Source organism: Odontesthes bonariensis, chromosome 5, assembly GCF_027942865.1.
Source record: "Odontesthes bonariensis isolate fOdoBon6 chromosome 5, fOdoBon6.hap1, whole genome shotgun sequence".
Taxonomy (NCBI): Eukaryota; Metazoa; Chordata; class Actinopteri; order Atheriniformes; family Atherinopsidae; genus Odontesthes; species Odontesthes bonariensis.
The window spans coordinates 28,350,961-28,367,251 of record NC_134510.1 but is presented as its reverse complement, the minus strand read 5'-3'; the positions used below and the strand labels follow the sequence as shown (position 1 = coordinate 28,367,251).

At 41.1% G+C, this 16,291-nt stretch overlaps 2 protein-coding genes across 2 annotated transcripts in view; both read left to right on the top strand.

The window, feature by feature from the left end:
* Nucleotides 1-16,291, top strand: part of rps19 (ribosomal protein S19) — a 234,451-nt gene that overhangs the window by 159,114 nt on the left and 59,046 nt on the right. The window lies entirely within an intron of this gene.
* The window catches only part of cadm4 (cell adhesion molecule 4), a 181,612-nt gene that overhangs the window by 119,611 nt on the left and 45,710 nt on the right, over nucleotides 1-16,291 (top strand). The window lies entirely within an intron of this gene.

Sequence of the window (16,291 nt, the reverse complement as noted above, 5' to 3'; positions counted from 1 at the left end):
TTATCTGTGTGTATGTTTTCTGTCATATGTTCATTTTTTTGAGAGTGCTAAAGCCGGAAATATAGGGTAATATAGGTGAAAACACTAGTGGCCAGTTATAAATGAGTAAACAGATCCTTAGGAAAGTTAGACCTAGAGCATATGAAGAAGAGGAGAAAAAGAGGACCTATTGAATAAAAACAGCTCTGTGTCAGGGTCAGTTGTGTGGGGGCAGAGTGATAGGTGCTTTTTGAACATTCCATCTGCCCATTGAGTACAGGGCAGATGTATGTGGGCAGTGTGTGGTGTGTGGTGTGTGGAGTGTCAATGAAGGAGGGAAATACATAAAATGAGCTGTAATTTTTTACCTTTAGCTATGTCATGTGTGCTAAATAAGTCGATTACCTCCTTTCTTTTCCTCCTGAGAGGAAAAAAGAACCATGGAAATAGGAAAAACAAAGCCTAAAAGCACCAACAACAGCAAAGAGTTGAAATCAGATCAAATCAACACCCATTAGACAGTCTATATCCCGTGATTTGAGTTGCTTGTTCTGATCTAATAAATCATACTTTCTGTCTCTATCAGCGGCCATTACCGTGGTCTATTTGTCAACCAGGGGCTCAAACCACCATTGGTAGCCTCATTGTGTGTGTAACAATTAGTGAGGTAGTAATTTGTCTGCATTGATCATCATTTGTCTTACGTGATCATTTAAACTGAGGGATGTTCAAAGTGAGTAGATGCGCTTTCTCATAAAAGCAGTTCAAAGTGCTGTACAGAGTAATAACGCAGTAGAAAATTCATTAAAACCCCCAATATACGTACAGAAACAACAAAATCCCAACAGTCCACTGAGTCAAACAGTCAGTCTTCTTTCAGACAGCAATTTAAGAAAGATTTTCTAACTTTATGCTTTTGCTTTGTTATAAAATATCTTTAGTCCTTTCACTGAGATGCTAGAATTTCCCTGTGAGCCAACAGGCTATTATGACATTCAGATATCAAAAGTCTCAATGTAAATAAAGCTGCAGTCTTGCAAATGAATCCTCAGAATACTGTGATTGTTTTTTAATTTACTGATTAAAAAAATAGCCCAAGAAAGACATTGACATTTTTAGACGAGACAACTGTGAGCAAAAAGAAAGGAAGAGGGGGAACAAAAGAATCAGAGGGACTGCTGTCGCAGTCACCTTGTCGGAGCAGTAAGTGAGTGTCCCAGTGAGGGATGTTTGGTACAAGCTGGACTGAAGAGAAAAGGACACAGCTGATCGAAGAAAGAAAGAATGAAAGAGACGACAGACTAATGCAAGAGCCAGAGCACTCTGACAAACTGGCTTTAAGAGAGACAGCTGTCTTTGTCCATGGTAATGGACTCACACATCCAAACTCACTTACATTTTAATTTTTCATTGATTCCTCTACATGCTGTCATCACATTTAAGTTGACGTCTTTGTTTTAAGAGAAACCTCTGCAAATAGGAATGACGGTGAAAAGGTTATTGGCGCCATCTATAATTTGATTTAATAACATAGTAGTTGTTAGAATTCAAGGAGAATATTGAATTCAGGGAGATTTTGATTTCACATTGTTTTGTTTTCAAGGTGCAGAAATCAGTCATTTTAAGAATTCATGCCCAGTGTTTTTAATCATAACAGTATTGGTGAGGTGTTACCACAACTGTTCGACCGTGAAAAAATAAAAGATGTGTGATCTAATACAATGTAACAGTGGGCTCAGTATTCAGAATAAACTGGGACATGGGTGTCAGATTTTCTGCTATAATAAGGACATTTAGGTGGGAGTTACTACAATGCTCATCTTAACTGTATCGTGTGGTTATAGACATCCATCCTCTCCTCAGTGGTTGTGAAGTAGTACTTTCCTAAAACAGTGTTTCTCTCAAAGCTTTCATTTTAGTGGAGGTGCATATCCTACAGAGAAGCTGTTTCTGAAAAGGTTTATGTTCTTCTCTGCTTGCCTGTATATTTTTCCATATCTTTGTATTATACCCAAAAATGATCAAAAACAGCCTTTACAGTGAGGTCTGTAAGGCCCCGTATACAGAGTCAGCTACTGGCTGTCGAGCACGTCTGGAGTCGTGTGAACGAAAGACTTCCTCTGTTTCCATCTGTGATAGAGATATAGCTGTACCTTAGGTTTCTCTTGTGGTTATGGTTGTGGTTGTGTTTGTTTTGTTTGCTGCCCACAGTAGTTCCCTAAGGTCATACACTACCCTTTAAGGCATGATGGCATTGCATTAAGAATGACATGAAAAGATGTTAGCTCATCCTTTACAACAAATATTATTCCACGCGCTCATGCATGTTGATGGAAAGTGCAAGTTGCACTTTCCATCACACAGGCAGACAGGCGTGAATGAGCTAATTAAACAAGCTCTCTCTTACTCTATAGAGAATAATTGAGTGCACATACCTTTGGTGGATTAACATACTATAGCTTTTATATACAGAGACACAACAGATCCAACAAAGACAAAGAAAGAGAAGAACTTGTGATATCACAAGCCTGTGATAGAGAGCAGGAGAAGAGAACTGGACAAATCTGAAGAGGGCAGAATGTAAATCCATGAGAGGGAAAGAATGAAAAGAGGAAAGGAAAGTAGGAGCGTGATAGGGAAGCAGTGGAGCAAATCAAAGCAAAATTAAGTGCATTTACATATTTAGATGAGCGCTTCTAGTCAGCCTGTCTAATTATTTCATCTCCATTTTTCATTTGCACGCTGTTTGATCCAAGAGCAGCAGGCCATGAGGAAAGTTTCCCTCTCTCCCTTCTTGCCATGACTTTATCACATTCACCCTCACCCCTCTCTCACACTTTCACTGACTCTCCACCCCTTGCGGCTGGCTTTCCTTATCCGGGTCATTACCATACGCTTTTTGTCCATTCGCACTTGTTCTTCCTATCTCCCCCATGCCCCCTGCTCTTGCTGTCTCTCACCATGTTTTATGCATGCGAGGATACTGTCCCACTTGTGTCCAGAAATGTGTGTGTGTGTGTGAGTGTGTATGTGTAAAAGTTCACTGCTAATGCCCCGTCTAACACTATGTTTTATGCATCGTGTTGTCCAGGGAAAGACAAGTGAGTGTATGTCAGTGTCCAGTGTTTGTGTGTGTGTCTACACCGCTTAACAGTTCAAATTAGCATTAGCCATGTCAGGTGTAGCCAAGCCGTGTTAACCTTCGAGCTTCGATTTCCCCCCTTTTCTTCATGCCTTTCTTCACAGCCCACAAATCTGTCTTTCTCACCCATGCTTACGATCTTTCCCTCGCTCCTTCTTCCCCCTTCTGCTCTTCCTCTGGCTCTGTGCTGCTCATCACTTACTTAGCATCACCTTATCTATATTACTTCCCCTTGCTCCTATACATGTCTCCCTCCTTATACACCCACACTCATCAGCACTCTCTATTAGGGTATAGTGTGAGCATGTGTGCGTGGGTTTGTGTGAGCATTCTTGCTAGTAGTTCACACTAGATTGCATGTGGCAGCCAATTGGTGTATTTCTCTGCTAGTGTTTTCAGGCAGAATTGTGTTTTTTTTCCACCAGTGCAGCATACTCGTGCGTGGGTCAGCGTAGGCTCACGCGCACGGATGCGTCTGCTGGCACTTAAGGTTGTTATGTGCTTTAGGTGTTAATTGGCTGAGGAGCTTCATTAATATTCTCCTTGCGAGTCCGCTCGTCAGGAGCAGAGCCGGCAAACTGATGAGTGTGTGATTTTCCTCTAGAGAGAAAGAGAAAGAAGACAAAGGGGGAAAGAGGAACGGGAATGACTCCACTGGAAAGAGCCTCTGTAAGGTCAGAGCGAGAGAAGAGGAAAGTGAGGAAAAGGTTCAGCAAAATGTAACAGAGGCAGACAGCGCTCGCAGGGACTGCGAGAGACAAGGTGGGAGGGGTTGAGAAAGAAAATGACTGAGTTAGGAAGAGAAGAGATGAAGGGAGGGTAAGACAGATGTGATAAAAAGCCATAAAGGGTTCCATTGAGGCACTGGGTGAAAGGAAAGATTATATCATGCAAGGGCGAAATTATCCAATTGTTAGGCATTTATGAATTGTCGGAATGGGGGCAAGGCAGTTGGCAGGGCTCTCTCCAGTGAGGTAGCCCATAGCTGCTCAATTCTAATCAACCACCTTATGTTATGACAGCAACCTCCTTGCAGCTACACATAAATACTGCGATATATTTAGCATCCCCATGCAGAGCGCACAAAAATTAAACATTATCTTTGGCCTTGGCAAGCTGAAAGGAACATCAATAGCACATCACTTGCCTGCCACCGAAAAGTAAAGAGCAAGAAAAGAGCTGTTGCACATACGCACAGACACACTGACAACTATTTGTCAGACATGCACACATCAGGGAACAGGAGACAATTGCACTCTGGTAGCACACAAATGTTAGAACATGAACCAGGAGCACAATGAAAGACTGACACGTGCACGGCAGCAGAGGAAACAGTGAGCAGAGAGTGGTAGCCTGTCACTGGGAGGTGCGATGCCGCATGGATAATGAGTGTTACTCCCAGCAGGTAGTTGTGTAGCATGTGGCTCACAGCACACACAGACACACTAGTTAGGAAGCGCCGACACTACGTTCTCAACTTGGCAGGTAACACTGCATTGCATTCATCTTTTTCAATAAGGGATGACTAAGTTTTGCATTCTGTTGCATCCCAATGGGGGAGGACTTGCATGGTGATGCATAAAATATGCCTGTAATGCATTCTCTAACTTAAACGGTGGATCTTTTTATCAGTGCATGAAAACAGCAAGAGCCCGGAGCAGCAAGTGTCATGTCTATGTTAGAAAACCTTCCAGCCTTGATGGCCTATAAAGTCTAACACCTTATATCCAGCAGTTCTCTTTATCTGAGCAAATGAGAAAACCCGCAGCTATCCGAATTCCTGCTGTATCTTTCCTGAGAGCTAGTGTTATAGATATTATTTGCACTACCAAGACTCCTCTGAAACCCTTTTCTTACATACAATAATTTGGGAAACTGCTGGGCTAACTTTCCACAAATGTACTTTAGTTTTTGCCATGAAAAATTAAAGATAGCTTTCAGAAAATGAGTCTAAATCAGGTTTCCAGACAGCTCTGTTTTGTTAGAAAGGATATTTCCTGGCATTTTTCAGGTCCTTGTCAAACTCATCAACTTGTCGTTCACAATGTTACCTCCAAAAAAATACCTACAAGTTTGGTTTTTGTCAAATATGTTTTACAGCAAAATTTGATGAAGTATGACTTTGTTATTTAGCAAAGTTGAAGGAGGTTAACACAGGACACCAGAGATGAGCTTTTCTGTCCTGTAATTGTTGTGTTGCTTTTAGTTTTATTGTAGCCTGCAAAAAGTTTATTCATCCCATCTTGTGCTTGAACTTTGCTGCTGACTTATTAAATGTTCGACCACAAAAACCGCAATCTTGCTCCGACCTTTCTCAAGGACTTTCCATTTTTAAACACAGTAACAAAATAGTTCTTAAGTTGACATGCAGAGAATTTAAACCTTATATATTAACGCTAAACAGAAAAACAAGGTAGATGCATGCAGTCCATGTGAACATTTTGCATTTGCAGTGCAGGATTTACTTAAATTTAAACTTTGCCTTGATTTCTCAAAGAATAACACTGCTTTATCAGTATTATGTTACAAATATAACTTCACAAGATTGCTGTGATGCGTGAATTACATTTCTTAAAAAAAGTTTGGCCTCCCAACATCTTTAAAAGAAAATGTAAGTGTGTATTAATGTTAAAATACTGCATTGGGTTACAGGCTCCTCTCTCTCTCTCTCTCTCTCTCTCTCTCTATCTCTCTCGCTCTCTCTCTCTCTATCTCTCTCTGTCTCACTCAAACAAAAACAAAAATGAAGTGCTTCACGTTATTGGACTGCTTTTGTGAGCAAATACAATCCAATAGAAAATGAGTTCCACTATCCCATTCCATATAACATGAGAGATGACAGCTCTGTTGTAGACTGACTGACAACCTGCCCAGGGTTTCCCCTGCCTTGCACCCTGTAGCAATTGGGATAGGTTCCAATCCCACAGTGACCCTGAATTGGATAAAGAGACAATAGAGGATGGATGGATGGATGGATGAGAGATGGAAGATGTATCTCTTTTTCTGCTGCTCCTTGTAGACCGTCTCCTTGCTCTCATCTTAGTCAGCTGCGTGTACAGGCTAGCAGTGGCGGTTCTAGGATTTTTCTGAAACAGGGGCCACAATGGGGCCAAATGTAACCTTCAGGGGCCAACGGTGTCACCACCATCTGATATCCAGTGATGACGCGGCTTAAATAAACATCAATTGGCGACAAGGCAATACACACATTATCCAGCAGGTGGTGAGAAAACATCGTAGTCTTATTAATTAATTTACCAATCATAGCCTCATGGTAAATAGGCTACCAACCTGATTTGGATATTTTGTTTAGTGTATTGCATACTGTAATACATCATACCTGCATATTGCAATTTTTTTAAAACTTACTCTTCTACAGTATACTGGCAGTAAAGAACATCTACTTCTAGTCTACTATCCAAAAACAAAAAGGAATAATTACGTATCGCTTTTGAAACTGAAATAAAAAATCATGAATCAGTAACGTTTGTAATAATTCTTTTTTTTAATTCAGTGTGCATTAAGGGCACATAAAACACACAAAACATAAAACATAACATCTTTTAACTGTATATACAACAACATATTCAATCTCATTCTCCCTCCCTCCCTCCCACACACACACACACACACACACACACACTCTCTTCAGAAAAGAAGAATTCTCCGATTGCCATGCTTTGAGCTAAAACGCCTGACAAATTCATCCAAATCTAACGACTTGGCCCGTCGAGACTCGACGCTTAGCACACCCAAGTGACTCAAACGAGCATCACCCATGGTTGTCCTTAAATGGTTCTTAATAAGTGCTAGCACTGAAAAGCTTCTTTCACAAGAAGCACTACTTACAGGTATAACTACAGCAATCTTCCCCAGCCTGAAAAGTTCATGGAACACCTCTTTGAAAGGCTCTATAGAAGCAACAAAGTCTGTGAGGGTGGTCAGTTTTTCCATTCCATTCTTTGACTTTCTATCCAGCACTCTCTTAATCTGATACACCTCATTGGACAAGTCCTCAAGATTCGAATCAAACATCTTGGCAAAAACAAAAAGTGTCTCTTTCTCTAAAAAGGAAGCACTTTGAGGGCTGAGCGCTTGGATTCCCTTCATAATATGGCAGTTGGTTTCAGAAAACCGTCTCTATAACTCACCAATCATTGAATCAAGCACTGGGTAGTACACATGTCTCTTAAAGCTTTCCTTGTCATCTTTCTGTAGTCTTCGCTCACCTGATGGTGCCATCAAAATATAATCACACAACCTGGAATTCCTCTTTGGCTGCCTCCTCTCAGTTGTTTCCAAACTAAGGTCACATTTTACAGCAGTTTCCTCAACTTCTTTCCACAGATCTTCAAAACAAGTCTCACTCCTATATTGCTGTAAAGTCAAAAGCAGTGATTCCACAAGCGTGACGGCTGCCGCTAGGTCCAGAGAGGGAGACTGCAACATGTCTGACAGATATTTGGACTGGCCTAACACTTTGTGGAATGTTATCAAAACGCCAATGAATCCCACATCAAGTTGTGCTAATATACCACGAGCATCGGTTGCCCGATCACCATCCTTTTCCTGCCCAATCTGTTGAAGAACACGGTACACAGCAGGAAGTCTATCCAGCATATTGCGACAAGCTGAGTACCTGCAAGCCCACCTGGTGTCACTTAATGAAGGCATCTCACGGGGCTGACCACTATACATCTCTCTTTGAACATCCTGCCATTTTGTATGCACGCAAGATCCTGACAAGAAATTGTGTAACTTTTGCATGAGTGAAAAAAAACAACCTGCCTCAGTCACCGATTTCACACTATCCACAATCACAAGATTTAAGCAGTGAGCCTTACAATGTACATAAAATGCATATTTTGCCACTTCCTGAATTCGTGTGCAAACGCCAGAGTGCTTTCCACTCATTAGCGGCTCCGTCATAGCCCTGGCCGACTAGGTTGCTACGATACTCCAGCCCATGCTTTTCAAAGCATTTTATGATCAAACTACTTAGTCCTGCGGCATCAAGCTGATTAGCCTTCACAAAATCAAGAAAACTCTCATGAATGGCACCATTGTAGAAATACCTTACAACAAAAGACATCTGTTCTTTCTTCTGGAGGTCTTTTGTTTCATCCGCAATAACACTGAATACCTCACTGTGCTTTACTTCATTAATTATCTCCTCTTGAACCATCTCTGCAAGAGTTTCCAGGATTTGGTTTTGTATGTTTTTGCTAGTGTATTTTGCATTGCCATGTGCCTTCATGCGTTTTTCAACCAGTGGGTGGTGTTTCGCGATGGTATTTAGGATGGCTAGGAAGTTGCCTTGATTGTCTGAGCCTTCAGACTCCCTGTGCCCACGCTGAGACATATTTTGAACTGCAGTAAGGAGCAGTACCTCAGCAATGGTTTTTATATACATCTGGTTTTCAGCTATTTGTTTTTCTCTCTCTTTGTTCATGGATGTGACCATGGATGCTTTCTTTTCAACAGCTAGTTTGTGCTGTGACCATGCAAACATGGCACTTCTGTGATGATCAGATTTACTGTGATCTTTAAACCCACCACTTCTGCACAAAGCTTTTTTCCAATTGCAGAAGCCGGATTCAGACTTAAAGACAGACTTTGGTGCATTTGGAAGTGAGAAATGGCGGCAAGGATAACAAAAAACAGATGGAGTACTCCAGCCACGTAAAGTCTTTATACCAGGCTACATTGAACCCTCTCTTCCGGTTTCCCTGCTCGGTCATGGGGAACGCCTTAAGGACAAGTTGCATTGGCCCGTCTGCTCTGGACTTTGAAATGTCTGCAAAGAAGCAAATAGAAGAAATATGTTAGCATTTTTCAAAATATTTTAAAGGTTATTATCAAACAGTGTGCAAAGACAGCTTTTTTCAATGCCATTAGAAGACCATCAAAGCTTTACTCATCAGTCAAAAACTAATTCTGACAAAAATGAAGGCTAATGGGACTCAATACTCTGAAATCATGATCCCAAGATCAATTTGTTTAGAACTGATAGCATCAACACTGTATGGTGTTGGAGATGAAGAATATAATGAAAAACGAATATTGTTCAGAATGTTACTTTTCAAAAGGGTTGCACTCATTATTGCTGAGCACTGTAGTTGTTGTCAACTGACAACTTCAAGAGGATGCTGGGCATACATACCATCAGGTCCAGGTGGCACAGCACAACTGGTCCTCACTGTCTCCTGTGCTATGCACTGGGATGGGTCTGCAAAGATGAAATGGAAAAGAATAAAACAATCACAGTTAGTGCAACACACCTTGTCTGTAATCTTTTAGTCACATTTAAGACAAACACAACTTACCATCTGAGGAAACACTATGTTGTTGGGACTGTGGTCCGGGCAGTTCACCATCTAATAGAAATAATGCAGAAATATGTCACAAACATATTTCTATTCAAAATGCTATCTGACCTTATCAATTTAGTTATTTTATTGATTCAATGCAAATAAGTACATTACTATTTACTATTGCAAACATTACTATTGCAAACACAGCTTACCATCTGAGGAAACACCATCATGGGACTGTGGTCCGGGCAGTTCACCATCTGATAGAACTAATGCAGAAATATGTCACAAACATATTTCTATTCAAAATGGCAATTGATACAATGCAAATAAGTGCATTACACCCATACAACATGGCAACATTACTTATAGGGTTACTAATACAGCTTAAGTTGAACTACATACTTAACTATACAGTACTTAACATTTGTACAATTGTACAAATTACCAAGTTGACTTGCTGCACAACTTATTAGCGGCAGTAGGCATTTGGGTGCTAAAAGAAGTCTAGAACTTAAAGGTGATAGAGAAAGGTTGATTGGGGCATTAATCCTTGTTCTGTGATGTGATATGTAGCCCAAAAAAAATTGGTTGGGTCTGTAATGGCTCAGAACCTCCCTAAAAGGCTCTCTGAAACAGCTATGTTACTATGCTGGGTTTAGAATGCGTCGTTTGCCCTTATTGGTGTCGTTTCAGAGCTTATCTGGCAACCTCATTATGAAATGCAGGTAGGTGTTGGCGCTATTCGGTTACCGTTGCTTGATTGGCTGCCCTTGCTCTCACTGAAAACAGAGCTATAGAGTAATACACTGACTGAAAAGAAAGCTCATTCCCTTTAGATGAACAAGCCAGAGCTAACGTGCAATTCTTACAACAGGAATATGGCACAACACACATTTAAAACAAAATAAAATGTGGGCTGTACTGACTGCTGGGGTTGATTTTGTTGCAAAGTCGGAACTGACCCTCTACTGAGCATTAAATTCCGACTGAAGCCTGCTCGGAATCGTGCAAGCTTTGTGAAACTGTACTCCGTGAAATGCGCAGAGCAAAGGAAAAGTTGGCGGTTGTATGTACTGTACTGGGGATGCTGTTAAAAATAAAAGCCATTGATCGCGAACATTGCTTTCCGGGGGAAGAATATGTAACGATCGTAGTCCGCTTTCACAGCCTTGGAAGGCACACCTGTTAAAGTTTCTCGCCGAAGGGGCGTGTCTGAAAGGGGGTGGCTGTGGATTTGGGTGTGGGGGGGGGGGCGATTGCGCCAAAAGTGACGTCACTTAATGCTCAAACACGGATTTGCCCATTTTCTGGCCGCAATTCAAAAAAGGGGAGTCCTTGAAACAGAGGTTCTGACACTTGCTGGCACTTCGTGTGTACTCCCCACAGCGGGGAGACTCAGAACTAACACCAAAAACGTGAAAAAGAGGATTCTGATTCTCTATCACCTTTAACCTTTAACAGAGCATTTCTCCACAACACAATCTCAATGAATAATACCATTTCCAGAACTAGAAAAGCGCTGAAGAGAGCGCACCTGGTGGACAGTAACACACATACAAACAAACAACAAACTCATGATCACATAACCTCCTTGGCGGAGGTAACAGTACTTTGTTTGTATTATATCCATCTCGTTTTGCCTACTACATCCTGTTTTCTCTGACCTGGTGAAAAGGGGCTTGGGCTAGCAGACTGCAGTTGTTGACTGTCCTGTGGTGCGGGTGCCTGCGTGCTTGTGCTGGCCTCTAAAGAATCACTTTCAGGTTTTCTTTTCACAAGAAACTGCTCAATTCCCTTTCTTTTCATGCTGTCTGCCGCTATCTCTGCCAAAATCTTAATATTACACAAAACACAAAATCACATATCTTAATGTTAAGCGTTGAACAAGCAGGTCAAAGCTATTGCTATCCTACCAACAAAATAGCAACTTATGACACAAGTGCAGTGGATAACAAGTTTAGAAGCCAACCGTTTTATAAAGTCACAGTTTAGTTTAAGATAAACCTAAACTTAACAACAAACCAGAAGATTTGACTCACCAAATAACAAAGTCACCTTCTTAAGCTTCCACCTCGAATTCAAGTAATTAATACGCACACTAAAACATGAACACTGAAAGGTGGGGTCTGAGATCTTGGAAAAACGGTTCCTGCAAGCTATATTTTTGAAAATACACAACCTTGCATCTCCCTTCAGCCCACCCCTCAAAACCACGCCTTCAAAACACATGAACGAGTCTGTGAACGCAGGGGTGAGGGGGGCTGACGGTTGATTGGCATGTCAGAATCCAATAGAAGTAACTCTCATCATTACTTCTATTGGTCAGACATTTCCTCTTGCTACACCCTCTACAATGGACTAAAAGATTTCGTTTTTTTCCCCCAAACATTCTATTTTAGTGGGTGCAATGAGGTAATGAGGAGGTTTTCAGACAATATGATAAAAAATGCTCCAGAAAACATCAGAGACCCCACCTTGAAGTACACAAGTGCACCATTTGAGATTTAGTACGTTTCTTCTTCTATTCAGTTGTATTGACACAACCAGCGCACTGCCACCCACAGTTTGGGGGTGGAACTGCAGCAGTGATCATTTAATTCTCCACTTGTTTTTCTCGCCAGGTGATTGACAGGACAGGGGCACTTCAGGGGCCAATCAAATTAGAGGCGGGGCCTCGGCCCCTCTGGCCCCGCCTCTAGATCCGCCCCTGCAGGCTAGTGGAATTGGTCAGCACACAGGATGGCTCATTTTGAAGGAAATTAGGTTGTAGCTCGTTTGCTCCCTCACCACATTTTGAAAAAGGCATTGTTAGTATTTAACATTTATTTTTCCTGTAATTTGTTGATCTGAGAAGTTCAAATCTGTGAAACAAGTGTAGTGCCCTGAATGGTTCACGGATAAAGGCTACTTTGTTGTACTGGCTCTCTACACTTCCATCTCAAGCAATAATTAACCAAACATCATTAAAAGATATTTTTTAACTCATGGTCAGGAACTTCCACAGTCATCACATATCTGTGTTATTGGGATTTCTGCACATAGTTAGAACTATCTTGCTGCTCATGCGTGAAAATTTGATTGTCCTAAAATTCCGTCATCACAGTTTTGCAAACATCCCCTGATGCACTGACTTGGACACATCATCAGTGTTGTTTCAGTCAGTGTATTATAAGGGCTGCACAACAGACTAGGTGGCTCTTCTGTATATAGTGAACTGTTGGCAAGGTAACATTAGATGCTGTATTAAGTATGTTGAAAGATTTTTCAGTTAGTGATGATATTTTTCTGTGTGTGGTGTGAATAGCTCAAATAGCTTGACTTGACACAAATCCAATTGAGATCAAAACATTTATTGATAGTAAGAGTCTCCCTTTGGCATTTTTGCCTCAAATTACCCTCATTTTTGTCCACACTGGCACTGAAGTGTTTTGTCTGTGTTCGTCAAAACTGCAAATCTGGGTCACGATGTGTGCATGTCTGTGATATTTCTGTAAGTTTTCCAGGTTTTATGAATACGTTTTTTTTTGTTTTTTTGTTTTTTAAATAACTGCTGTCTCGTGAAGAGAATTGTGTCCAATGAATTAGATAAAAGGAGAGCATTTTTTTCTAAAGCACTAAGCCTCAGCTGGCTTTGTCAAGTACACTTGTTCTGGCCATCGATATCAGTTACCATCTTCAGTCTCTGCAGGCCTTCTCTTCAGTGTTGTGTGTTGTGCTAAAATGCAAGCTCGGTTTTTTGCCTGGCGGGAGAAAAATGAACTAAAATTTCCCTTTTAATTCACAGTATGCATGATAAATGCATAATGGGGTAGGATTGATAATAGGATATATACAGTGAAGGTGCCTTTATGTACTTTCTTCCCTATAAAACCAGTGAAAAGACAGTGCCAAGTCTGCTGTTTGCCAGAAAGGGAGTTTAAATTTTCAGCTTAGTATAGACAAAACCTAGAGGTTAGGAAAAAAGTTGTAAATTAAAGATCACACTAATAATATCTGTTTCGTGTTCTTATTTGCCTGTAACATTGAGAACAATATTGACTTTTATTTGGTTGCAAGACACTGTCAGCAAGTGGTGATAAAACAGGAAATCAAACTTCGTAATCCTAAATTGTGCGAAGTGAGACAGGTTGTGATACTCGAAAGCAATCTAAATGGTCGGTCCGTATTGATTCTGTTGCCCAGGAGCAGGAGGTGAGTCTGAGTTGTTCCCCAAGAAAATGCTGTCACTGACTGCGCCAATAGATTGAGAGGCTGTGGCTTTTCTAATTAGAGAGATCAAGAAGGAGCTGCTGCTGGATTAGCTAGTGCATGGCTCTGGGCAAGCTAATAACACCGAGTCAGCCAGACAAACATGAAATCAGAAAAAAAATGAGTGGAGAAGGAAAACTGGGGCCCAGGAGAGACTGACTTAGCATATGAATGCAATATGCAATATGAAAATCATTCAGAACATACACAGTCTAAATGAATGAATATTAAGCCTGGTGTCCCACCCAACATGTCAGATATTTCTCGGGACCTCTTTCTATCACGGTAAGTTTTGCTGCTTCAACCTAACCAAACAGAGAGTGAAGAAAACTATGCCTCAAACCACTGTACCTGAAGTCAAAATTGCACCATTTTTACACCAAAAGTAAAATATTTTAAAATGTTTTTTTAAACTCAAACATCTCACTAAAGCAAGCCAAATAAATTTTTTTACCATTGACAGTGGTTTCTCATTTACCAAGAATCCTCCGCAGGCTACTGCTGGTTACAACCTCCAAGGCCATAACTACAAAGCCATGAAAAAAATGGCATTGTGTTGTATCCTGCAGGCTGTGTTGGACTACAATCTCTGGTAATCACATTTCTCTGAGATAATAAGACCAGTTTATTATTTAGACTGGACTGCAGATTTCAGCCCAACACAGCAGGACTGGGAGTGAGCTTACAGCAGTCATTCTCATCCCATTGTTGATGTTATGGCTGGTATGTGTGTGGTTCTGTGAAGAAAAAGAGAGCTGTACCCACTCATGTAGCCCCGACTCCTTCATTCTCAGTGAAAATAACATACCCTGGTGTTGTGTTTCCATCACTTCAGTGCTTAGCCAGAGCTATTTGAGATGAGACCGCAAGGCAATTAAGCACTTTCTATATATTTGATGTTACCATGTTTTATGAACAGTTTAAGCTTATGTGAACACACAACAGTCTCACATGGGAGTCGAGTCCAAGTCTCTAAAATAGAAAATCTACAGCTTTTTACACCACAATCACAAGCCTCTCCTCCTGTTTATAAAACAGGCAACAAATTCCACATGGCAGAAATTGCTCCTGGTGACACATATTACTGTGGCTGGTGCATTATTGGATCAACTCCAAAGGAAGCCTTGCTTGTATCTTGGAAATTCTTCTGGGTTTGAAAAAAATGGCAGTATTTGCTGCCCTGGGAATATGAATTTATCTTGAAATCTGTAAGCTTTCACATGCCTTCATGGATGTTACCAGGCTAATACTTGGATGTTCACTGATGCTGAAACACCCCTTGAGGAGATGTTCATTTGATTTATCATTACCTTTCAGGATCACATGCCCTCTTTCCTTCTTTGCCAGCTAATAAACTCTCAAGATTCTCGCCTACTCAGACACATATGTAGCCCCATCCACCCCCCCTCGACATCACCACCACTCACACAACTTTGCGCACACACACGCACACACATCTTCCAACCCATGCCTACAACAACCTCAAGGGACACATAAGAAATAAATTCGACACTTCCGCTAACCCAAGAAGCGCCTTAAGGACAAAGAGAAATTTAATCTTGGATAAGCCTCCCGATAGAATCTCTGCATTAGCCCTCCGCTGCTGGTTCACAGCTATCCCATCAACCCTTACCTCCCACACCTTGGCCCAATTCCCTCGTATCTCCCCTCCGCTACACTGCTTGTTTCTTTTTCTTTTATTTCTTCCCCTCCTCTCCCTCTCTCTAACTGTCTCACCACTTCATGTCACTTTCCCACTCTCTCCTTTGTCATTAGTTTAATTATTTTCCTCTCCCCCCTGTTGCATCCCTCAAACCATCCCTCGCCTTCCCATGCGTTTACAACTTCTTTCCATTCTTCCAATAAGCCTTCATCTCTTTCCATCTACTCCCAGTTGCGCCACACATTGTATGTATCTATATTTCTGTTCCTCTCTCTTGTTGGAGTGCTTTAATACCATCGGTATTAAATGTTGGCACGACCTCCTCGGCATACTTAAGCAGGCAGAGATCCTTGTAAGGCTGTTTGAGTGCTTAATATTTTCCGCACGCTGCTGACTTAAGCCCCTTAAGTGCTTTGGCAACACTTATTCCACGGTGGCACCAATGAAGCCCATTAAAAATTTGATTTGGATGAGAAAGAGAGGGAGAGCAAAAAGAGGAAGGGGGATAGGGGACACAATTTACCATTACTTCCTTTCCTTCCGCACACATTGCTACAAAAACAAATACACCCATCAGGGGGTTACCCACACAGGGGCTTTTCAGATATACAAATACACACATACTCACCAGTTGTGCTATGATTTGTAATGTCTTCTTCTTTTTGACTGTAATTACGGTCGTTGTTGCTACTTGTTCCTAGTACTATGATCCTTATCTGTTAAAAGTACTTGATGAATTACTTTGACTTTATTTGATGTGGTAATAGGGAATAGAATGTTTCAGATTGAATGCGTAAAGTTGTTTGTAAATGCAGCTTGTGGCAAATTAGAACAGATAGTTTATGATCAGCTGATTAAGTACAAGCAGAGGTGTGGATATAAAAGCAAAACTGTGTTGCCTTTCACATTTTACAGGATAATGAAAGTCATAGACACAGAGCC